A 24,548-nucleotide genomic window follows, 5' to 3' on the forward strand; every position below is an offset into this window, starting at 1 on the left:
AATCTTCTAAATTTAAGATCTTGGCTCTACATTTGTATTAATTTCATAGATCATCAAAACAACATTATTAGGCTAGTATTGGCCTTTGGCTTTAGTGTAGCATGTCTCTAAAATGCTTGAGACTAGGTCTTTCTCTATAGATAGAGTGAGAAAAATTGAGCACCTTGGGATGTGTGTTAATTATTCTGTTACATGTTGCACCGGGCCCTGAAAATTATGTTGCTGGCCCTGTAAACCTAGGTTAGAATCCTTTCTCCTAAATTCTAAGTCACAATACCTCACTATTCTTCAGTTTGGTTTTCCATATTTTAGTGGTAATGATTATAAGCCTAGAGCGAGGAAACAAAAGAGACTTGTTTAAATAGTTTTCACTTTACATAAGAGTGATCATAATCATGATTTCATAGTAGATACTCATGCATCCGAATTTGTCCATCTTTGGTCTGTTCTGGGCTTTTCATTCATTAGTGCCCTGTTCCTGGGACAAAATGAGGTGGTGTAAAATGACAAGCAGCACATACGATAATTTACGTTAATTACCACTTTTCTAGGTTAGATCGTTGATATGTGATTATCTGAAGTGGAAATAAAAGAGTCCGGGTCATTCTTGTCTCTGCTGGAAACAAATGATGGGAGTGTAGGGTGTGCTTTTCCAAAGAGAAAGGCTTTTTGAACAGCACACTGTCATCATTTGGGGAGAATCATTCTGAAGCAATAATATTTGTTCTTTTTTTTCTTTTCATTCTCAAGGCTCTTAACGCACAAGCTTGAAAAGCTTTCAAGAAGCATTTACATCTCTTAGGAGGTTGCATATGAACCTGGACACAATTCAGTACCTTGAACAGTATAAAGCGTTAGCCCTACATCTTCGTTTGCTGCCATGATAAGATACCATAGCCAAGTGGCTTAAACAACATCAATGTGTTGTCTCACAGTTCCAGAAACTAGGAGTCCAAGAGCAAGATGTCATCAGAGTTGGTTCCTCCTAAGAGCCATGAGGAAGAATCTGTTTTATGCCTCTTCCGAAGCTTTTGGTGGCTTGCTCACAATGTTTGGCATTCATTTGCCTCAGTTTCTACATCACTGCCTTCCTCTTCACTTCGTGTTGTCCCTCTGTGTGTGTATCTGTCTCCAAATTTCCCCTTTTAAGAAGAATGCCAGTCATGTTGGAATAGAACCAACCCTCATGACTTTATGTTAGTTTGATTACCTCCATAAAGAGCCTAAATCCAAATATGGGCACTTCTGAGATACTGTAGGTTAGGACCTCAAGGACTTCCCTGGTGCTTCAGACAGTAAAGAATTTGTCTGCCTGGTGGGAGACCTGGGTTCGATCCCTGGGTTGGCAAGATCCCCTGGAGGAGGGCATGGCAACCCACTCCAGTATTCTTGCCTGGAGAATCCCATGGACAGAGGTGCCTGGTGGGCTACAGCTCATGGAGTTGCAATGAGTCAGACATGACTGAGTGACAAAGAACACAGCACATGTGAATTTAGGGGAATACAATTCAATCCAGGATATCCCAACATCCTTGCAAATAATTGACTTGGTCAGGACAAAGAACCAAAGACTTCCATGTCTAGTCTCCATCTGGCTCCTGCTTATTAGTTAATTCTTCAGTGGAGACTGAGTCATAGAGTGTGCATGGAGCTGACACCAAGGTGAGGGAGAGCAGCAGAGGATGTGTCCCCTGCATCCCAAGACATCTGTTGTCTGAGAAGAAGGACACATCCCCTCACCTTCCACATGCCAGGGGAAATTCACAGACAAGAATGGTAAAAATGAGGCCTTTGTAGAATCAGCCATCACACATACACTTTTTTCCTTTGGCCCATAACAAGGGCTTAGCCTCTGATGATTTTATTTTTCAAGGTTTGACTGAACATCTGATTGTCTTGTTTCTGTTAATCTTTTAAGTCTCCAGTGGTCTGTGCTCTCATGCGTATGTGAAAGAGTATATTTTAAAGGAGTCAGAAAGACATGAAAACATTAGAGAGGTGTGCCCTTCGGAAGACGGCAGAGTTGATAGATAACTAAGCATCGCCCCTACCATGAGCCATGGTTTGGATATCTGACGATGCCTGAAACATGGTGGACATTCAGGAATTTTTGTTGATGAAAATACTAAAACTAATGAATGGGGGCTATGTTTCTTATATGCTTTTTCCAACTTCTTACTTCCTGATCTTTTTCTCTGGAGTCTGGATCATAAGATTGGAGGAAGGAGATCCTTTCGTATATATAGAGGAAGGGGATATTTTTATATGGTTTTTTTCATGGTCCATTGTCATCCCTGACTCTGCTCACCCACAGCTCACCCACTTTAATAAAGAAGGCTGATTTCTGCAGTGTACAACCAAGTGTTCTAGATGTGGATTGCTCACTTTCCCCTACTCTCAGAAATTCCTTTGACTTAGAGCCAACTATTATGCAGACGTGTACTTGGGATCAGCTGTGATCAAGACAGATAACCTCTTTTCCCTCCCACCATTTGTTGCCTCAGCCTTTTTTGCTGAGTTTGTACAGTAGGGCAGGTTCTTTGCCAAACCCACTTTTGGACATCTATTCCAAACTGAAGACAGAAGTCATAATTCTATTTTTCAATTTAGTTTGACTTTGTGAATAGGGAATAGTCATGATATTAAATGAGATTACCAGGGAGAGAGTGAAGAAAGAAAGGCTGAGAAAAGAGCCAGGAGAAAAATCATTCTGTGTTGTTTAAAGAAACAAAATTCTTCTTTCGGTTGATCCCTGATTTGGGACTTAGAGGTCTGTTTCTGAAATACAAAACAAATTTGATTCAGCTGAGGTAAAATCTTGCTCGTATCTTCTGTAAATTTGTCAATCTATGAGAAATTTCTACTGCTTTCCATGACTGACATTCTCATGACCCTTAGTTGGTTATGTTGAGCGTCTGGACTAAAAATAATGACTTAAATTTATGGAGCATTTTCTCTGTTACAGCCATTATACTGAATAATATTTACATGTATTCCGGGAAATAGTGAAGGACCCAGAAGCCAGGTCCATTGCAGTCTATGGGGGTCACAAAGAGTTGGACATGACTTAGCAACTAGGCAACAGAATCTCATTTAATCCTCATAAATTTAATCTCATAAATCCGAAAAAATGCTGTGAAGTGAATACCAGAGCTATCTCCATTTTACTCACAAATCAACTGAGGAATGGTGAGGTTTAACATCCACTGACTAAATAATGGCAGAGTAGGGATTCACCCTTTGAATATCTGATGTGAGAACCCATGTCTGTATCCTTCTGGATGGGAAGGCTGAGCCTCATTCACTTTTCTAATCTCCTGTCTCATACTTTATGGAAACTAGGGCATATCATTCAATAACTATTACCCAGAGCCCTGTATTTTAATTTTAATTGGTCCAAGTAAGCATGGACCTTTGAGTAAAACAGCACTCAGGCTTTGAGAAAGAATAGGTTAAGTAATCTATGAAGTTAATAGACTAGATTTTTACAATGTGCTCATATTATCTTTTTCTTCCCATACTAACAGTGGCTATCCCAGACCATTTCTTATCAAAGTTCCTAACTTCATCCATGCCCCCATCCTGCTGACTGTTCATCTATAGATCCTCTTACATAGCAGGCTCCCAGGGTAGTAAAAGTTTCCACTTCCTTCATATTCATGTTAGGACTTATTTAGAGGGATACCCATCCTTCTGACTTTCCTACATTTTTAAAGGAAGAATTGTACTTATCCAATTCCAAGGCCAATTCCAATTCCAAGGCTGAATAAAAATTGCATATAAGCTTGTGATTCCTTTTTAAACTAACATGATAAAAGCAATCATAAAGTGTCAGTTGAATGGAAGTTCAAAAAGAGATTCAGTGACTTTGTTGAATGTGTGATATACATGTTTGTACCTTCAGGACAGGGTCTAGCACACAGTAAGTATCAGTGTGTGCTTTCTCAAACAAATTGAAGTAGAATAGAGGATGACTTTCTAGCTCAGGCTACAGCCTACAGAGGAAAGGCTACTTATCACAGTCAGAATTCTAGCCAGTACAAAGAATTCTGGAGACTGCAGAGATGTAAAGGGGGAGGAGAGAGAAAAATGTGTTATATATCAGTGCTTCTCTAAGTTCAGTCTAGATCTAGGGTGTTTCTCTACATGAATACTGACGACTAGCCTCTGTTTTTATTCAGATTTATTTGAAGTTGTCCTTAGAGACTCTGAGATGCCATCAGTCTCACAGTAAAAGGAAAGGTGGAAAGATAATTAATGCATCTTAATCATTTCAAGAATCTTATAAGAGTGCTTCAGTTTTCAAACTTGCATAAATATTTAGTACTTTTGCCATATATTTTAGCACTTAGCATATTTTGCACATATTGGGAAAGTACTGAGCAATGATTGTTTGTTAAGTGAACTCAAGAAAAAGTGTCTCAGAGACCTCTAGGGACAAACTGAGATCAGAAACCATTGTTCTGTTGGACCACCAACCAGCTGAGTGATGCAGTCTGACTGTCTCAGCACCTAGGGTGTCGATACAAGAAACAAACAGATGGCTCAATTGACCCAGGAGAAAGGATTTGCTAGACTTGGTGGATTGAGACATATGAGACTTCTGGTAAGAATGCAGGAGAGGTTTGTCCCTGCAGAACAGGGAATTAAGCAAACCAGCAGAGGCAGTGTGGAAGGACCGGGGGGCTGAAATACGACACTATCAAAGGAAAGATTTGATGAGCAAGGTGAGTGTACTGAGCCCTGGGGTTAGAAAACCATGCCCTCAGAATTAAAAGAAGGGGAAAAGTTCACAAAATGAATAAAGGGCTGGTGTAGCCATACATTGTTGTGTGAAATGGACAAAGCCACTTGTGAAGTTTATTTGAACTCTCCTTGTGATTCCTTGCTGTGCTATGGCTGAAGGGTTCAAGTCGCCTGTGGAGACCCATTTCTCTGTCTCCAGTGTCTCTAAAGTCATTCCAAGCAAGATGCCAAAAAGGAATGAGGAAGAGAGGCTGTCTTAGGCACAGACCTCATATTCTCAAGGAATCTCTGTAGGAATATGCCCATTGGGGTTGGGCTCTGGACCAACTCCTTCCAGCTAGTCCATCCTTCCTGTCAATCCTGGTCTGTTCTCTTTGGACTATGATCTTGGAAGATGCCAACTGGCCTGTGCTCCTTGAATCCGGGACATCTTTAGTTCTTTTCTTACTCTTAGATGTTAAACCGAATCTCTATTTAGAGACTACTCATCTATTCTCCCCACTCATATTTTGGCCTTAGCTCATCTCTCTGAACTTTGGATATTTTTGTTCCCTTCCCCATGGCAGACCACCTCAGACGTGTGGTTTCCTACCCTAACAGAACATTAATGGCTGTCAAACTCTTTTGGTGTAGCTAGATGTTAGGTTCTCTTTTCTTTGAGTCTAGTCCATTTAGTTGCCTTTCCAGACCTTAGTTAATATCTCTCAGGGGGCCTTTTCCAAAAATATCTTCTCTTTCACTCTTAGTTGGAAAAAGAAATGAGTCTACACTTAGAATATTTTATCTCATCTTTTATTTTGCCTACTTTTTCTAAAATTATGGCAACAATGACACCACTTAAACAGGTGAGCTAAATTTTTTTAAGGCACAAAGATCTTTCTTTGTGTCCTCAAATCATAATAGCTGGAAGTCTAAGGGTAAGGAAGAAAGCCAGCATTGCCTCTCCTTCAGCTATTTCATAGCAAGACTAGACTAGCCTAGACAAAGAATTCATCTGGCAAGTACTATTCCTTATCCAGCACAGTAGTTCAAATGTCTGATAAGGATGTTCACAGGTGATTTCTCTTCCTTGAAAACTGCTGTTTAATCTCACTGACCTTTCTTGGAACACTTAGAGGAAATGTGTCCAGGGGACTTCTCTGGCAGTCCAGTGGCTAAGACTTGCACTTCCTCTGTGGAGGGCATGAGTTCCATCCCTGGTCAGGAAACTAAGACTCTGCATTCTGCTTGCCATGCAGTGTGACCTAAATAAGTAAATAAATAATAAAAATGGCCAGAATTAACATTAAAAAAAAAGACTGATCTTTAAAAAAAAAAAAAAGTCCAGCAGTGAAGTCCCTGACAGTTATCTTAAAGTGTGCTCTCCTGCCTCTCCTATTGGATGCTTCTGTGCATCATAATTGGGAACAAGGGGATTGTGCTATCTGATAGGGAGGCTGACTTTGGAAAGATGCCTGGGACACACAAACCCTCCCCTCCGTGCCCCCCCCAACCCTCCCACCCACCCCACCCCCCGCCCAACAGGCACTCAAGATCCCAGAGTTAGCAGCTCTCATCCATGCCTTAAGAGACAGCTGGGTTAGGGAAGTGAGAAGTATTTTGTTCTCTAAGCAAAAAGCTTCAGGGCATGGAGCTTTGGGAATCTGTGAATTTATTTTGCATATTCGGAATTAGTTGTTTTCACTTTCACAAGAATTAATTTTTTATTCTGTCATTGTGTGTTTGTTTTGAAGATTTTGTCTTTTTTTAAGGCTTTCTATTTTTTTCAGTTGTTATTGTTGTTAAGTACTGATTTAAAATTGTTTTTATTCTTAACCAAGTCAAAATCTTTGTTTCTTCAACTTTTTTTATGCCATTGGGGGGCGAGGCAGGGAAACTGTTTCAGGTTTATGAACATTTGGTCAAACACTACACCAGTGTTTCTTCATATAAACATATCTAGGAGTGACAAGTTTCAAAGGATGAGCCTCAACTCTCTGGCCCACATACCAGAAAAATGCCATGTCCTCTGGTGTGGAGCACATGCAAAGGTAGCCTACCCATTGTGCTAGAGAGAGTCAGAAACGAGGTTGCTACAGCCCTCACTCATATGTCCACTTCCACATGTTCTTCATGACACAGAATCTTCAGCTTGACAGAAGTCTCAGCACTTAAACAGAGGCATTATTTCTCTGTACTACCTGTAACCAAAATGTCTTTGATAAAATGCTCACCCCTACAGATACTCCAAAGTAAAGTGTTCTCCACAAGTTTAGCTTGAGAAGCACAGTTGGGAAATTAATTCTTGGCAAAATAGTTAATAGTATGGAAAAGAATGTCTTTTCTTGGGGAAATTCACAAAATACATTAAAAAGATAAAGCCTCTGAAAAGTCCTACAGCAATGTTTCACATGTTTAGTCCAGTGTCTCTCAAACCTGTTTAAAGACATATTCCCACTTTCTTTTATTTTGCATAGCACCTTTTCACCTGGGGTCAAACCCAGGCACGACAGCCTATGGGGCCTTTGTAGAGCTGAGTTGACAGCCGTTCTTGGCTTTAGTCCATCTGCCCACACCAAGGTGCATGCTGGGATGTCGTCCAGGAAGCTCCTTATTAAACCAATTGAAAGGCTGCTGTTTATTTTCACGACTGTCCAGTTTTCTCTTCATGAAAACTCGGGCAGATTTTTCTTCCTATTTCAGTATCAGAAAAATCATATTTCGGGGTAACAAATGTGATTTTATTTTATGGACTCTATGTGTATTTTGCCTTCTTTGCTTTGATGTAAGTAGATTAAAAGGTCAAAATTTGAGCCACTTAAACCAAGACTCCTAACATGCAGTTTATTACTAACCTATTTCCTTGCTGAATTTAATTTTTCCCTACTTTTTTTGCTCCACGTTCTTGCTTATTTGGTTATTATAATGTTGCCCTATCCTGGGGTGTATGCATCTTATAAATTAATGTGCATTCCCATTGTAATAGGGAGGGGTATAAAACATCTTTAAAGTTTCCATTAAGGATTTAAATGAGTGAGTGAGATACTTAGATTGATCCTCTTTAATATAACTATTTTAGGCAATATACCACCTGCTTCAAAGACCATCAAATTCAGGAAAATAGCTATCCCAGAAGCTTTACAGTTTTAGCTTTTATATTTAAGACTGTGATCCATTTCAAATTAATTTTTGCATATAGTCAGAGACAGAGATAAGTCATTTTTTCCAGATAGATATTCAGTTGTTTCAGTACAATTTTAATGAAAATTTTCCATTAAATTACACTGGCAGTTGTCATAGGATGAATGGTGACCCCCCCACGCACCCACCCCCAGCAATACCAGATTCTAATCCATGGAACATGTGCACCTTGACCTTCTCTGGCAAAGATTTTACAGATGTGGTTAGTTAAGGCTCTCGAGATGAGGAGATTATCCTGCATTATCTGGGTGGATCCTAAGTGCTATAAGTGTCCTGCTAAGAGAGAGGCAGAGGAAGACTGCCTCAGAAAGCAAACGGAGATGTGATGATGGGGGCAAAGAGCAATTTGAAGCTGGCTTTGAATGTGGAGGAAGGAGTCTGAGGCAAGGAATGTGGTTTCAGAACATGGAAGAGCAGAGTGGATTCCCTCAGGTGCAGCTGAGTGGCCCTGCCAACACCTTGATTTCATCCTGGGAATACTGATATTGGACTTCTTGTTTCTATAAATGTGAGAGGATCTAAAGGAAGCAAAAACCCTTGGAGATGGTATAAGTCACAGAGCAGAAAAAAATGAAGCCTAGTACAAAGGAAGTCTCCCACTTCGCAGGGTTGGAAGGTTGGAAACTAAAGACTGTCTGGAGTTGGAGTAAGCATTTGAGGAGAGAATTTAAGAAGACTCGACTCAACGTGGAGAAGGCAATGGCACCCCACTCCAGTACTCTTGCCTAGAAAATCCCATGGATGAAGGAGCCTGGTAGGCTGCAGTCCATGGGGTAGCGAAGAGTCGGACATGACTGAAGCGACTTAGCAGCTTAGCAGCAGACTCAACGTGGAGATGCTGCACAAGATCTCTGGGGACCAGCATCTCTCATGCCCTGGGCCCGCCCAGGATGGAGAGAGGTGAAGCAACACAAACCTCAGACAGTGTGAGGTGAGAGTGTGAAAGCAGACAAGGCTGTGCTGCTTTCTTTTTTGGAATATGAGTGCTCCAGAAGCCAGCAGAGTGTAGTCTTTGTCAGGTAGGCATACTCCAGGAAGATTTCCAGGCAAGTGGGCTCAAGAGAAGATTCAAGGGAGTTTCAGGGAAAGCAGCTGATAGTTCCTGAGCACCTGAGGATACGGTGAAGTGCAGAGGTAACTAGGTGACTAAAGCTTGAGTTTGAGATAAAGATGCTGAAGAGGGACTTCCCTCATGGTCCAGTGGGCTAAGATTCTGTGCTCCCAATGCAGGGGCCTAGGCTTGATCTTTAGTCAGGGAACTAGATCCCACATGCCATAACTAAAAGATCTTGTAGGCTGCAACTAAGAGCTTCAACAGCCAAATAAATATAAATAAATATGTTTTTAAAATATTTAAAAAGTCGCTGAAGAAGGTGGCAAACTCTGATCTGGAGTCAATGACTAAATTGGTTGTCTTTTGTGATGGATGTTGGCATAGGGCCCAAAAGACCAACTTCAATGGGTATCAGCTGAGGATGCCCAGTGAGATGGCCAGACCATGGGGATGAGATATCACCAGCCAATACCCAGGGGCATTGTTTAACCCTTTCCTGGTGCCAAGAGAGTGCAACATAGGAACCTCCTCCAGTGAAGTGAAGTGAAAGTCGCTCAGTCATGTCTGACTCTTTGCAACCCCATGGACTATACAGTCCACATAATTCTTCAGGCCAGAATACTGGAGTGGGTTGCCTTTCCCTTCTCCAGGGGATCTTTCCAACCCAGGGATCGAACCCAGGTCTCCCACATTGCAGGCAGATTCTTTATCAGCTGAGCCACAAGGGAAGCCCAAGAATACTAGAGGGGGTAGCCGTTCCCTTCTCCAGGGGATCTGCCTAACCCAGGAATTGAACCGGGGTCTCCTGCATTGAAGGTCAGATTTGGACTTAATGAAGAGGAGAGGGAAGAAACACCCAAAGGCTGGATATGTGTCCCAAAGTGTCTAAATGTTAGAAAGGGACTGAGATGAGAGTTTGATTTAAAAGATCACTGGGTTAACTCTAGATTTGTTAAAATCAGAAAATAATTTTCCCATTCTGTGGGGATTGGGAGCTTTAGAATAAAGTTGAATTTTGATATAGTAAATATATAATAAAGTCATATTTAAGCAAGGCAAATATTAATGTGTAAATTTAAATAAAACAGTAAGTAGCTAGCATCTCCATTTTACAATTAGTAAAAGGTAGGCTCAATCAGTCAATTAAATTGTCAAATATAATTCAGCAAGATAGAAATCAAATCTTGTCTCATTTAACTTCAAACTTGTGTCCTTTTCTTTGCTGACACAAGGGAGAAACCACCATCAGAAACCTAGTACTGTAGGGAGCTCATTTCGCTCTCCTCAGAATCAATTTCTCCGTGTTGAAAATGAAGATCCTCGCAGACATAGCCATTTATAATTCCACCATATGGTGCGACAGAAAGAACTCAGTAATTAATTTTCCTGTAGGATACCTTGAGAGTTGCCGTCTTGATTATGGTAAAGTTGAAATATAAAAAAGTAAAGAAACTGTACAGAGGTCAGGGGAAATCTTATCAAATAACATTCTCATTTTCCCTACTTGTTGGCACACCTGTTTTCGCTTTTAGGAGTGGGAACAGGTAGTCAGAAAAGCCTTGATTAGTCACCAACATTAGCCAACTTTAAGGGAGATGAACTTAGGGGCTTCCCAGGTGGCACTAGTGGTGAAGAACTAGTGGGCACAGCAGACCACTCCAGTATTCTTGTCTGGAGAATCCCATGGACAAAGGAGCCTGAGGGGTACATAATCCATTGGGTTGCAAAGAGTCGGACACAACTGAAGCGACTTTACATGAAAAGGAGCTAAAGTAGTTGAATTTTTCTTTAAAAGGAGGAGCTCTGCAATGCTGATTTGGTTCAGAGTGAGTGGTGGGAGCTAACATTTTCTATATAAAAAGTTATTAGACTTCTGATGAATGTAAAAATTTCTTCTCAACTAATCTTATTATAGAGTTTGAGTTGAAAATACCTTCTTCAATTGTGGTAAGAATCAGTATGGGAGAGAGAAAACAGAGTTTGCAAATAATTTCCTTTGTTCGTCCATAAGCATTGAGAAATGGCGTAATATTTTTCAAATAATACAACTAAGCTGCAAAGATTTATTCTTTATAGCCCCATCAGGATTCCCCTGCCATTTATCCATCTTTAAAAACCTTTTGATGATAATTTACTCAAAACTTCTTTAATACCCACCACAAGCAATTAGACAAATTCTAACATTCTAGTAACTAGCATATTAGAAAATAACAGATATTTAATCTGTAACTTAGGAAATCAAATACATGAGGAAAAATAATCATATTTTAAAGTAAGAGTATGAGAATAGGAGTTGCTAAGAAACTACTACCACTGAAGTTTTTCCTTGGAAAGATCCTATTTTAAACTTACACTTAAGACAAACAAGATGGGTGGAGTATATACAACTACAAAACAAATGCAGAGATGAGTTAAAGCAAAAAAAGGACTGCATTTTGTAATCCACAAGACTAGATCTGTGGATGTAAGCAATCCTGGGTAAATATTTGTGTGTTCTTCCTATTATGGTATGTTCTTCCTATTCTGTTGACTTTAAATTTTAAATTACATTGTAGCAATTTCACCTTAGGGAAATTTAGTGGTTTAGTCACCAAGTTGTGTTCGACTGTTGGGACTCCATGGACTATAACTTGCCAGGCTCCTCTGTCCCCATGGGATTCTCCAGACAAAAATACTGGAGTGACAAAAAAAAAAAAGAATACTGTAGTGGGTTCCCATTTCCTTCTCCAGGGGATCTTCCTGACCCAGGAATCAAACCCGGGGATCCTACATCGCAGGTAGATTCTTTACTGACTGAGCTTCGGGGGATTAAGAGTTGAAAAAAGCAAATTAGAATTCCTAAATTAGTCTCCTTTACTGGGTAAGAGTTACCTCAATGATTTGAAATCAACCCACTTCCCCATCCTAGAGCCAAAAGAATGTGGATATTGGCCTATTCCAATATTTTTATAGTTCAGACAGAAGCCTATTACCCCCTCGTTCTCCCACCGATAAGCTGAGTTATTTGTAAGATTCATTTTTTTTCTTTTTTTTGTTCTTCTTTTTTTATTAGTTGGAGGCTAATTACTTCACAACATTGTAGTGGTTTTTGTCATACATTGACATGAATCAGCCATGGATATACATGTGTTCCCCATCCCGATCCCCCCTCCCACCTCCCCCTCCACCCGATCCCTCTGGGTCTTCCCAGTGCACCAGGCCCGAGCACTTGTCTCATGCACCCAACCTGGGCTGGTGATCTGTTTCACCCTAAATAATATACATGTTTCGATGCTGTTCTCTTGAAACATCCCACCCTCGCCTTCTCCCACGGAGTCCAAAAGTCTGTTCTATACATCTGTGTTTCTTTTTCTGTTTTGCATATAGGGTTATCATTACCCTCTTTCTATATTGCATATATATGTGTTAGTATACTGTAATGGTCTTTATCTTTCTGGCTTACTTCACTCTGTATAATGGGCTCCAGTTTCATCCATCTCATTAGAACTGATTCAAATGAATTCTTTTTAATGGCTGAGTAATATTCCATGGTGTATATGTACCACAGCTTCCTTATCCATTTGTCTGCTGATGGGCATCTAGGTTGCTTCCATGTCCTGGCTATGATAAACAGTGCTGTGATGAACATTGGGGTGCACATGTCTCTTTCAGATCTTGTTTCCTTGGTGTGTATGCCCAGAAGTGGGATTGCTGGGTCATATGGCAGTTCTATTTCCAGTTTTTTAAGAAATCTCCACACTGTTCTCTATAGCGGCTGTACTAATTTGCATTCCCACCAACAGTGTAAGAGGGTTCCCTTTTCTCCACACCCTCTCCAGCATTTATTGCTTGTAGACTTTTGGATAGCAGCCATCCTGACTGGCGTGTAATGGTAACTCATTGTGGTTTTGATTTGCATTTCTCTGATAATGAGTGATGTTGAGCATCTTTTCATGTGTTTTTTAGCCATCTGTATGTCTTCCTTGGAGAAATGTCTGTTTAGTTCTTTGGCCCATTTTTTGATTGGGTCATTTATTTTTGTGGAGTTGAGCTGGAGGAGTTGCTTGTATATTTTTGAGATTAATCCTTTGTCTGTTGCTTCGTTTGCTATTATTTTCTCCCAATCTGAGGGCTGTCTTTTCACCTTGCTTATAGTTTCCTTTGTTGTGCAAAAGCTTTTAAGTTTCATTAGGTCCCATTTGTTTATTTTTGCTTTTGTTTCTAGTATTCTGGGATATGGGTCATAGAAGATCCTTGTAAGATTCATTTTGATAATTTCTTCTCTCTAGGGAATTATATACTGCACAGACTGATACCAAATATATGAAAATCATTGTTTCATGTACTTTGTTTTTTTGTTTTAGATTTTTTGGTCATGAAAGTAAATCTGGTTCCTGTTACTCCATCTTGGCTGGGAGAGAAGGCAATTTAATTTTATTTAATCTCATTTTTTCCTCTATCTCATGAACTTCTTCTGGCTTTTGCCTTAGCATAAACAAGTTAGGATCAGTAACATTTAAATTAGATTTGGTTGCATCTCCTTGACTGCTGCTCGTAAGTTCTAGATATACTTCATTCTATTTTATTATTAGGCATTTCCAAGCAGGTTGAGCCCAGCTGAAGATTTACTATGATCTAGAAAATGAATTCTTTTTCAGTTTGCTTGATCCTACATCTTGAGACAGTCTTGAGCCCAGCTGAAGATTTACTATGATCTAGAAAATGAATTCTTTTTCAGTTTGCTTGGTCTTACATCTTGAGACAGTCTTTCCATCTTCAAGTTTTTGTCATATTCCAATTCATCGTGTGATAATGGGAAGGCAAGGGGAAATTCTGCTATTTTCATTTTCTGGTTGAAGTCCATGCTAAAAAAGATAAAAAGATATACGTATCTTTTTCTTTTGATCACTGCTCTGTTTCAGGTACCTTGAATTAGAATTATTAGTTGAATGAATGAATTTGTTATTGTTGCTCAGTCGTGAAGTACTGTCTGACTCTTTGTGACACCATGAACTGCAGCACGCCAGGCTTCCCTGTCCTTCACCATTTCCCAGAGCTTGTTTAAACTCATGTCCATTGAGTCGGTGATGCCATCCAACCATCTCATCCTCTGTTGTCCTCTTCTCCTCCTGCCTTCAATCTTTCCCAGCATCAGGGTCTTTTCCAATGAGTTGGCTCTTTGCATCAGGTGGCCAAAGTATTGGAGCTTCAGCTTCAGCATCAGTTCTTCCAATGAATATTCAGGATTGATTTATTTTAGAATTGACTGCTTTGATCTCCTTGCTGTTAAAGGGACTCTCAAGAGTCTTCTCCAACACCACAGTTCAAAAGCATCAATTCTTTGGTTCTCAGCTTTCTTTATGGTCCAACTCTCACATTAGAACATTACCACTAGAAAAAGAATAGCTTTGACTAGATTAGACCTTCGTCAGCAAAGTAATGTCTCTGCTTTTTAACATGCTGTCTAGGATTATCATAGCTTTTCTTCCAAGGAGCAAGCATCTGGATGAATTTAATATCTGAGACTCACTCACTACATCTGTAACGGTTATACAGTTATATTAATTCTTACTTACAAGAGATTTGGGAGAATAAATGAAGTGACAGAAACACATCCTATAATTACACCTGACACATGGTCATACATAGTAACTGATTATTATTATCACTACTTTATTATTTCATTAGTACATACTGTTTGAGTTCTTGCTCTTTTGCTCTTACCCTGTAAGTTCTCTGTGTTCAATGACTTTGGATAATTAGTCTTTGCACATCAGAAAGAAGTATTCAGTAAATAATTGCTGAATAAATGACCTTAGCACCATGTCTGGATTGCAGTTTCTTCACTTGTAAAGCAAGAGAATAAAAATCGCCCGAGTCTTTTCAGACAGTGCCTTTCACTAAACAACTTGCTTAAAAAAAACCCCTCACAGTCTGATAGTTTGAGGGCAGAGGTTAGAGAGTTTACAGATTGCTTCTGTTAGAGAGATTTTCTTCAAATCTTGACAGTATCCTCAGTGAGAAACAGACACACGCCTCTTGGACTTAATATTCACCAAAGCCCCTAAAATGAAAGAGTTAGTTGCTCAGTCATTTCTGACTGTTTGTGACCCCATGGACTGTAGCCTGCCAGGATCCTCTGTCCATGGGATTCTCCAGGTAAGAATACTGGAGTGAGTTGCCATGCCCTCCTCCAGAGATCTTCCCGACCCAGGGATTGAACCCAGATCTCCTGCATTGCTGGCAGATTCTTTACCCTCCGAGCCACGAGGGAAGCAGGGAATGGCTATCCACTCCAGTATTCTTGCCTGAGGAATTCCATGGGCCCAGGACCTGGTGGGCTACAGTCCCTAGACTCACAGAATCAGACAGGACCGAAGCAACTTAGCACACACACACATCCTGTATTTGGGTGGGAAACAGTCCACGGAGTCGCAAAGAATTGGACATGACTGAGCAACTTTCGCTTTCAGAACCCTTCAATATCCTCTTGAGCTTCCCAGGTGGTGCAGTGGTAAAGAAGTAAAAAAAATCTGATAAAAAAAAATGGTAAAGAAATCTGCCTGCCGGTGGAAGAGACACAAGAGAGGCAGGTTCGATCCCTGGGTAAGATCCCCTGGAGAAGGAAATGACAACCCACTCTAGTACTCTTGCCTGGGAAATTCCATGGACAGAGGAGCCTGGTGGGCTAGAGTCCGTGGGGTCACAAAAGACTCAGACACGACTGAGCAACTGAGCATACAAAAAATCCTCTTTTTCTTTTCTGTATACACACACAGACACACACACACACACACACACACACACACACACATACCTCTTCTCCATTCCCTCTTGATTGTACTGTTCTTTCTGCCTTTCTGGATCCTACCCCTAATGTATTCTTATGATCAGTCAACCAATTTTTCATAAACTGCTGAAATCTTGGTGTTATTTGGTGTGGATTGTGCTGCAGAGCGTTTCTGAGAAGTTATGTGATGACTGAAGCTCGTTGCAGCATTCTAAATTAGGTACCATGAGGGTGAGAACAAAAACAGTGGTTCACAGAGTTGGGTTAAAATTCTGTCTTTACCCGGTCAAAACTTCTGCACATCTCTTTGAGCAAGCGTACACTCCTCTCTGCTGTAATTTCAGTGAACTTTCTACCAGTTTCTGCAGATCCTACATTCTGTCTGGCTGACTAATGATATATTCCCTTTTTTCTTGAGCCATCCTATGATTTCACCACATAAATAGTAGCTTGGTTTCTTTCCTTGAATACTTGGAATGCTACCTTTTATTTGGATTGCCTCAGACTTCAGTAGAATGAGATCTGAGTCATGATTTATTTGACTTGTTTGAGGGCAGAAAAGCAAAGGCACATTTTTGATGAGAAGAGGTTTGCTTCTGAGAAAATAAGTTACTCATTCCAAAACCAACTGCAAACTTTGTCACTGCTTCAGAATGACACAAAGAGTCAGTGCAGCTACCGCAAATGGCTCTATGCACCTAAAGCACAGCCAGGCCTGGCTTTGGACAATAATCGCTATGCTGAACCATAAGGACCCAGTTTTGCCAACACTTGTGATTTTTCAAAAGAAAGTATAAACCCAGATTTGAACGTGCACTTTTACGATCTCAAAGATTGACAATGAATTAAGTTGAAAAGAACAATGTTCAAATGCTAAACAAAGTATGTCTGTGACCAAAGACTTTTAGTTTTTAACCTCTGGTTGGTACATCCAACCGGTTTGGCATTTTTTAAATGAAATTATCTAACAGAGTACCATCACTTTCTCTTAAATGTTCATAGAGAAATACATCTCTCAAAACAATATTATGATTGAATGTTCTCTAAATATCTTTCCTGTTCCTTGAGAATCTAAAAAAGCAATAAAACCTGTACCGGTTGTCTGCTATGTGAATGACAAAGTGGGAGATACAAAGGCATCTAAGGCATCATCTTTCCCTTTCCTCAAGGAAATAATTATTTAGTTTGGAGAAACAGTTTACTTTCCCTCCCATAAAGTGCCATTCCTCTAAAACATGACAAATGTAAACACCAGGAAATAGTTCTATAAATGCTAATAATTTCTAAGAATTCAAAAGAGGCTGTAGAAGATAAATGGAGGCTGTGTTGATCAGAGCAGACCTTATGAAGTAGAAAAAATGGACCAGACATGAACAAAAGGATAGAATTGTACATGATATTATTTGTGAGTAAATGAGAAAACTAGTCCTTTGGGAACTAAGGGTTTATGTTAAGGAGTAAGGAGTAGATATGTGTATTCTAAGTCTGGCAAAAATAAACCAAAAAACAACACACACAACTTTTGAAAACTTCTGAAGGTGGATACATCAGCCTATCTTGGGCTATTCTTATCTAAAACTTTAATGTGAGTTAATTCTTTTTATTTGGATTCTGTGCTTAACAAGCAGTCCTTCAACTCTCGCTTGACATTCCTGTAAACTTCTAAGATTGACCCCAAGAGCTAATACCTACATCACAGGTATTTATGCATATGTTAATAGTGAATATATATATATTCACCATTGTATACATATGTATTGTGTGTCTGCTCAGTCATGTCTGACTCTTTGTGACCTTATGGACTATAAGGCTCCTCTGTCTGGAATTTTCCAGGCAAGAATACTGGAGTGGGTTGCCATTTCCTACTCTAGGCCATCTTCCCAAACCAGGGATCAAACCCATGTCTCTTGTGTCTCCTACATTGGCAAGTGGATTCTTTACCACTGGGCCACCTGGGAAGTCCATTAATTATATATATATCATCTACAGTATGTGTAGACAGATATATACACACAGATATATACTTGCATAGCTAATGATATATATTTGTGTGTATATACAGATTTAATACTGTTTATATATACATTTAGAGTCAGACACAACTAAGCAGCTAAACAACAGCAATGATAAATTTCTGCCAAATATTTTTCAGATAAAAATTTATTAAGCTAACTTAGCTTATTTTTTATTTTGCTCTAAAGAACAGTCAATTTTGAATTCTCTTTTTCCATTTTTATCTTACTAAAATTATTTCCAGTGGGATCAATTAATTTTACTATGGATTTGATTTGATCACTTTTGAAATCCACATTGTTTTATCCAGACTAAGTTCTTCCATTTAGAATTTTCTCTTTTATGGTTATCATTTCTCCTTTTCTGAGGTCAAAATTACTGCTATAACTTTTACTGGGAAGTCTCGTTTTTCTATAAATACTTAGACAATACCAAAATTTATAGGCCAGCCTAGCTATTTATATTTTTATTTATGTTTTTTCATTAAATTTATTTTTGGATTCAATAATATTCATTATGAGTTGGATAAGAGTCTTTTACTCTATTTCTTGGTAAGTCTATGAGATGATGATGAGTGGTTTTTTTACAGACATTTCACGATTTAGTTCTTTTTCTTTTTAGGATTTTTAAACTCTATTATTAATCAGTTTATTCCATGAGCTTCTGATCACATTATATGCTATATATTCACTGTTCTTGACATTGGTGGAAAAAAAACTAACAATGGGGTTAACATAACGGCATTGAAAGGCACCCCTTGAAGTGCTGTCTTAGACTTCCTGATGATCTTCTAGTTTTATATGACTGTCTTTTGAGTTTGGATTCAGTTATTCTGCAAGTGCTTACTAAGGATTGACCATGTGTCAGACACAGTCACATGTAGTATGTGACTCTACAAAGACTCCACAAAGAATATTGAAACATCAACAGAAATGGAAAGACATTCAGGAGAGAGAGAGGCCAGGGAAACCAAAGAATGATGAAAGTGTCAAAGTCTGCTGGAAGCTCAAGGGAAGTGGAGGTCTGAAAATGTTCTCAGGAGTTAATAATATGTTGGCAATGGATTTAGGTGGGGCAGGAAACCAGATTGAGGGGTGAATAGGAAATGAGGAGGTAAAAACAATGAATTCGACAAGTTTGTGCGCAAAGAAGAAAGAAATAGAACCACAGCTGGAAAGAAAGAGCAGAGGAAAAGATGTTTGTTATTGAAAGAGACATGAAGGTATTTAATTGATGACATAAGGAAGTCTTTTCAGATAGAGAGGATGAAGTTAGTTAAGAGAAAAGAGAATAAAGAGATGGGGAGATAGGAGTCTGTGAAGCAGAAGCATTGAGAATGAGAGCACAGTGGTGCGGTGACCCTTACATTTCAAAGAAACAGATGTAAATAAATAAATCCATATCATTTTTCATGGACCCCTGAAATGCAGCTTGGCATTTTTCTTGACCTCTGTGCTCAGAAATCCCTAGCCCTGTCTCTCTTCTATTTTGGAGACGCTGCATTCTAATGGAAACCTCTGCTCTTCCCTTGCGTTCATCATTCTCTATCTTAAATTCTCCCTCTTTTCCCCCTGTGAATCCATAAAGATGTCACATCTCTATGCTTTTTAATAAAAGACAAGATAGGTGGTGGAGTCAGATGGCAGTGGATTCAACACTGACTCCATCACTCATTTTTGTAGTTTCACTTTCGACAATAACCTAAACTCTCTGAGACCTACTTTCTTATCCATAAAAGTGGATATACCATTCTGAAAATTAAATGAGAGTACGCTGTAGGCTCTTAAAGTGTATTCATTTTTCCTTCTTTTCCCTTGTAAAGAGTTGTCCCCCTCAGTTGGCAGTCACCTTTGTGATTTACAAAAGCATCTCCAAGTTTCACATTCAGGTTCATCTCACTTTCATTTTGTCCGAATGCTGCTTTCCTCCTCATCTTCAGTCATCCTAAAAGTCCCGAGCACTTTAGGCCATCTGGTGTCATTCTTTAAATCAAACTTTTTGTGATAGGAGAAAAGAAAGACTGGGAGTTGGGTGGGGAAAGGGGAGTTGGAGCAAAGTCACTTCTAAACTTCAATTGAAACAGTAATAACCTGTTTTAACCACAGAGCATTAATTTGTATAGTATTAGAATTTTACTTCCTTTTCTTCCTTATTTCAGAATATAAAATCACCCATAAGTGCTTACTTTTGTCCTTTATAAATAGAAATATGTTTATCTAGAGCTATGAGTGAATTTATTTTGACTTGTTTCAGAGATGATTTTGAAGAATTGTTTTTTTTTGCTTGTTTTATTACATAAATGCAAGTAAGAATTATGGGGAAAAGTTGAAGATGTATTAAATGAATAATGTCCATAAATTGCAAATGATCGTATTTTATAGAAACAAAATCACAAAATTCATTCTATGAAACAGAAGATTTTTACCTATTCTTTTCTTTTTTCTTTCTCTGAAGGCTTCAACCCAAAATTATCAGAAGGAAATTTTTACTATAATTACATAAAAATCTCTTGCTCATTCCATTTAAATACTAGTCATTTTTAAACTTCAATTGATATCTTATAATATAGCAAAGAATCAGAAAATATCATGGGTTAGATAGAAGCAGAAACTATCAATCATGATTTCAATACCAGAGGGCATTACTGACTCTCTTAAATGATATTGTTCCATTCTTCCATTAAATTTTTTTTTATAAGAGAAACACTGCAGACCTTTTGCAAGGACTGGGGAGACTAGTGAATTTTTCAAAAATCAAACTTATAAAATAATAACCCTAAACCCAAGGTAACTTTGCTTCTGTGCAAATATGTTGATTTCTGAGATAGAGAGTAAAACTTGGGAGCAGCCAAAGATACCTTAGCATGAACAAATGGCTCAGAGACAGCTATTGGTTTTTCAAGAGATCTATATCAAATCTTGTTTTCAATAAGAGTTCTGTCTTGTCATATGAATTTTGTACATAATGGTGAGACATGAGCCAGTACTCTTGCCTGGGAAATCCCATGGATGGAGGAGCCTGGTAGACTACAGTCCATGAGGTCGCTAAGAGTCGGACACGACTGAGCGACTTCACTTTCACTTTTCACTTTCATGCACTGGAGAAGGAAATGGCAACCCACTCCAGTGTTCTTGCCTGGAGAATCCCAGGGATGGGGGAGCCTGGTGGGCTGCTGTCTATGGGGTTGCACAGAGTCGGACATGACTGACGTGACTTAGCAGCAGCAGAGATGTTAATATCTGTATGTAAATTCATCTTTGAAAAATTATTTGACAGGGAGATTTCCTTGGCAGTACAGTGGTTGAGACTTTAGCTTTGCATACAGGGGGTATGGGTTCTATCCCTGGTCAGAGAGCTAAGATCCCACATGCCTCACCGTCAAAAAATCAAAACACGAAACAGAAGCAATATTGTAACAAACTCAATGAAGACTTTAAAAAATGGTCCAGGTCAAAAAAAAAAAAATCCTTAAAAATGTATTTGATGGAAACAAAATTAACCTCTTCATTTAAAAAATTCAGGTTCATTTTTGGATGAATCAGATCATATGCCAATACTCATCTAACAGTATGATTCTTTTTGTTCCTTAAACCATACTTCTAAACAATTTTAAAAGGTGATTTTCAACAGGCGCATATGTAATATTTCACCTCTTGAGCTGTGGGATGGGTACCTGGCTATTCATTATGAAGTCTAGTGAAATCAAAGCAAAGTACAACGAAGCCTAAACTATTTCTCTGATCATTTTGCTCGCGCCCTTGAGGTGCTTGCACTATGAATACATTTAAGAGGGGGGACTAACTGCTCTGACTCAAGATAAATACAGAGTTGAAGACGAGGGAGAAATTAAATACTGAGAAATTAGAAAAGGAAATATAGGAAAAGGCGCTGTCGTACATGACACTACAGAGTTTTTCAAGCTGTTTTTATGTAAAATAAAATAACACGCAAAATGTAACTTACTTTTTTTAAAAATATGTAGATGTTGAGAAGCATTTCCTTGTTGGGGTGGGGGCAGTTGGCTTGTGTTCACTCCCTCTAGAGCTGTGAACTCTCTCTAACTTGGAGGTTAGTCTCCTCTCACTACATCTCATTTCCAAACTTCATGAAAAACGAGGTGTCAGACACCAAAGCAATTTCAATTTGGCTAACAGTTCAAGAAACTAAACTACTGATTGCTTTGTAAAAGCCTCTGTCCTGAACAGAGTAATTGAACACTACACAGCTATTTCAGAGTAGCAAATTCAACTGATGGCTTTAAAAGTAATTGGAAAATCCTTAAATTGGCCAAAGTCAAGGCCTGTTACCCTTCATGCTGTCCTGCACATGATGCCCTGCAAGATTATTTCAGAGGAGCCAAGCTCTATTTCCCATTTCAGTTCTGAATTCGTACTTGCAAACACGTGCTCTCTCTTCCTCCTTGATTTTCTCCACACCTATTTGCTCAAAGAGCTATTTTGGACTAAAATAAAGGAAAGGTAATCTTGGCAAGATAAAGAAACTCCAAACAGAATGAGAGAATGTGAAATGCTACTGAAAACAGCTATCTTTAAAAAAAAAAAAATGTGTTTTGTAGTCCATACATCAACCTGGGGTTTTCAGGACTTAAGATCTAGGAGGTTTGCCTCAAATGACTGCCCAAGATTCCTATAAATTTCTGAGAGGGTGTTTGTACATCACATGATGACCTCTGATTTGGACTTTTGCCTCTATTGAATTGTTGTTTTCAACTTTGCATCTCCAATTCCCGTAGATGGCTCCCAGCAATGCATGAAGTCAATAGTCTTGATTTTTAGAACAAATCTATTCACAAAGTCTTTCTCATGCACTGAAGGCTTTGCTGAAAGTTAGAGGTTTATATTTCAGAAGCATAAAAAATTTACATAGACTGTAAAATTTTTATGCCAAACAAAGATGTTAAACATCTTTGTTATTAAATATACTACTGCTGATCTCCTGTGTTTCTTGACCATCTTTGGTCCGTTCTTGCCATCCTAACATTTCCTTTGGACTTTACTGCTCTATCTCTCTAAGGAAAAAACTCAATCCCCCCATTTTACAAGTTTCCAGGTTTCATTGCTTTTGCATATCTAACTATCCAACTAAAATTTTGAAATTTCCAATCAGTTTTTCAATAAGGTATCATCCTTTTCCAGGTACTTTTGTGAAAAACAGGATGGGAAATAGGCTTGGGAGAGTGAGGATCTACACCTCTTCTTGTAGCCTAGTATTATAATATTGTATTAGTGTTGACATGGGGCTTGCCTGATAGCTCAGCTGGTAACCCAGGTTGGGATTCTTTGATTCCTGGGTTGGGAAGTTTGATTCCCGGGTTGGGAAGTTCCCCAGGAGAAGGGATAGGCTACCCACACCAGTATTCTTGGGCTCCCCTTGTGGCTCAGATGGTAAAGAATCCACCTGCAATGCTGGAGATCTGGGCTCAATCCCTGGGTTGGGAAGATCCCCTGGAGGAGGGCATGGCAATCAGTCCAGTATTCTTGCCTAAAGAATCCCCATGGACAGAGGAGCCAGGCAGGCTACAGTCCATGGGATCGCAAAGAATCAGACGTGACTAAGCACAGCACAGAGGTAACATACTCACAGTGTTCGCCTCTTAATCATGGGCTTTTGTCAAACTTCTCCATATTCTCTAAACATCGGCCACATTGGCTTTCTTGATGTTCCTTAAACTCACTGCAGTAGGCAGATGTGTACATGCATGCTAAGTTGCTTCAGTCCTGTCCAACTCTGTGTGACCCTATGGACTGTAACTCACCAGGCTCCTCTGTCCATGGAACTCTTCAGGAAAGAATACTGGAGTGGGTTGCCATGTCCTCCTCCAGGGGATCTTCCCAACCCAGGCATCAAATGGACATTTCTTATGTCTCTTTCACTGGCAAAAAAAAATGGTCCCCAAATAATGCCCACCTCTTAATCTCTGGCATCTGTGACTATGTTAGGTTACAAGGCAAAAGGGAATGATGGTTGCAGATGGAATTAACCTTTCTAATCAGTTGACTTTAGGAAGATTATCTTGGATTATCCAGGTGGGCTCAATGTAATCACAAGGATCTTTAAATGGGGAGGAGGGAGGCAGAACAGGTGACTGTGATGCAGTGAGATAAGGTTTGATCTGCCATTTCTGACTTGGAAGATGGAGAAAGAAAACCTTGAGCCAAAAAAGGGGGGCAGCCTCTAGGAACTGGAAAACACAAGGAAAGGAATTCTCCCCTAGAGCTTCTAGGAAGGAAAACAGTGATGCTAATACCTCAATTTTAGTCTGATGAGACCCAGTGTAGCTATCTGACCTCAAGGCTGCTGCTGCTGCTAAGTCATCTCAGTCATGTCTGACTCTGTGCGACCTCATAGACGGCAGCCCACCAGGCTCCCCCGTCCCTGGGATTCTCCAGGCAAGAACACTGGAGTGGATTGCCATTTCCTTCTCCAATGCATGAAAGTGGAAAGTGAAAGTGAAGTTGCTCAGTTGTGTCCGACTCTTAGCGACCTCATGGACTGTAGCCCACCAGCTTCCTCCGTCCATGGGGTTTTCCAGGCATGAGTACTGGGGTGGGGTGCCATTGCCTTCTCTGATCTGACCTCAAGGACCATAAGATAAAAATCTGTGTGGCATCTTTTCTTTTATTCTGCCTCTTCTCTTGCCTTTTATTGGGGTAGGGGGGAGAATAATTATATTTTGTGGAATTCTACTTTATTTTCTCTGTTGGTTTTTAGTGTACTTCTCTGCACTTACATATTTAGACAGGCTGTTGCAAGGATCATAATGTA

General features: G+C 39.4%; 1 long non-coding RNA gene across 2 annotated transcripts in view; it reads right to left on the bottom strand.

Annotated features, from left to right (window-relative positions):
• Positions 1–24,548, bottom strand: part of LOC139032981 (uncharacterized) — a 59,638-nt gene that overhangs the window by 13,388 nt on the left and 21,702 nt on the right. The window contains exon 4 of one of the 2 annotated variants that reach the window (XR_011485604.1): positions 5,844–5,990. This is a non-coding gene — a long non-coding RNA (uncharacterized lncRNA). Of the gene's footprint in view, positions 1–5,843; positions 5,991–12,782; positions 13,825–24,548 lie in introns of those variants that run through there. The other variant, XR_011485605.1, reaches the window with a different exon arrangement.

The sequence above is a fragment of the Odocoileus virginianus genome, chromosome 34 (assembly GCF_023699985.2).
Source record: "Odocoileus virginianus isolate 20LAN1187 ecotype Illinois chromosome 34, Ovbor_1.2, whole genome shotgun sequence".
Lineage (NCBI taxonomy): Eukaryota > Metazoa > Chordata > Mammalia > Artiodactyla > Cervidae > Odocoileus > Odocoileus virginianus.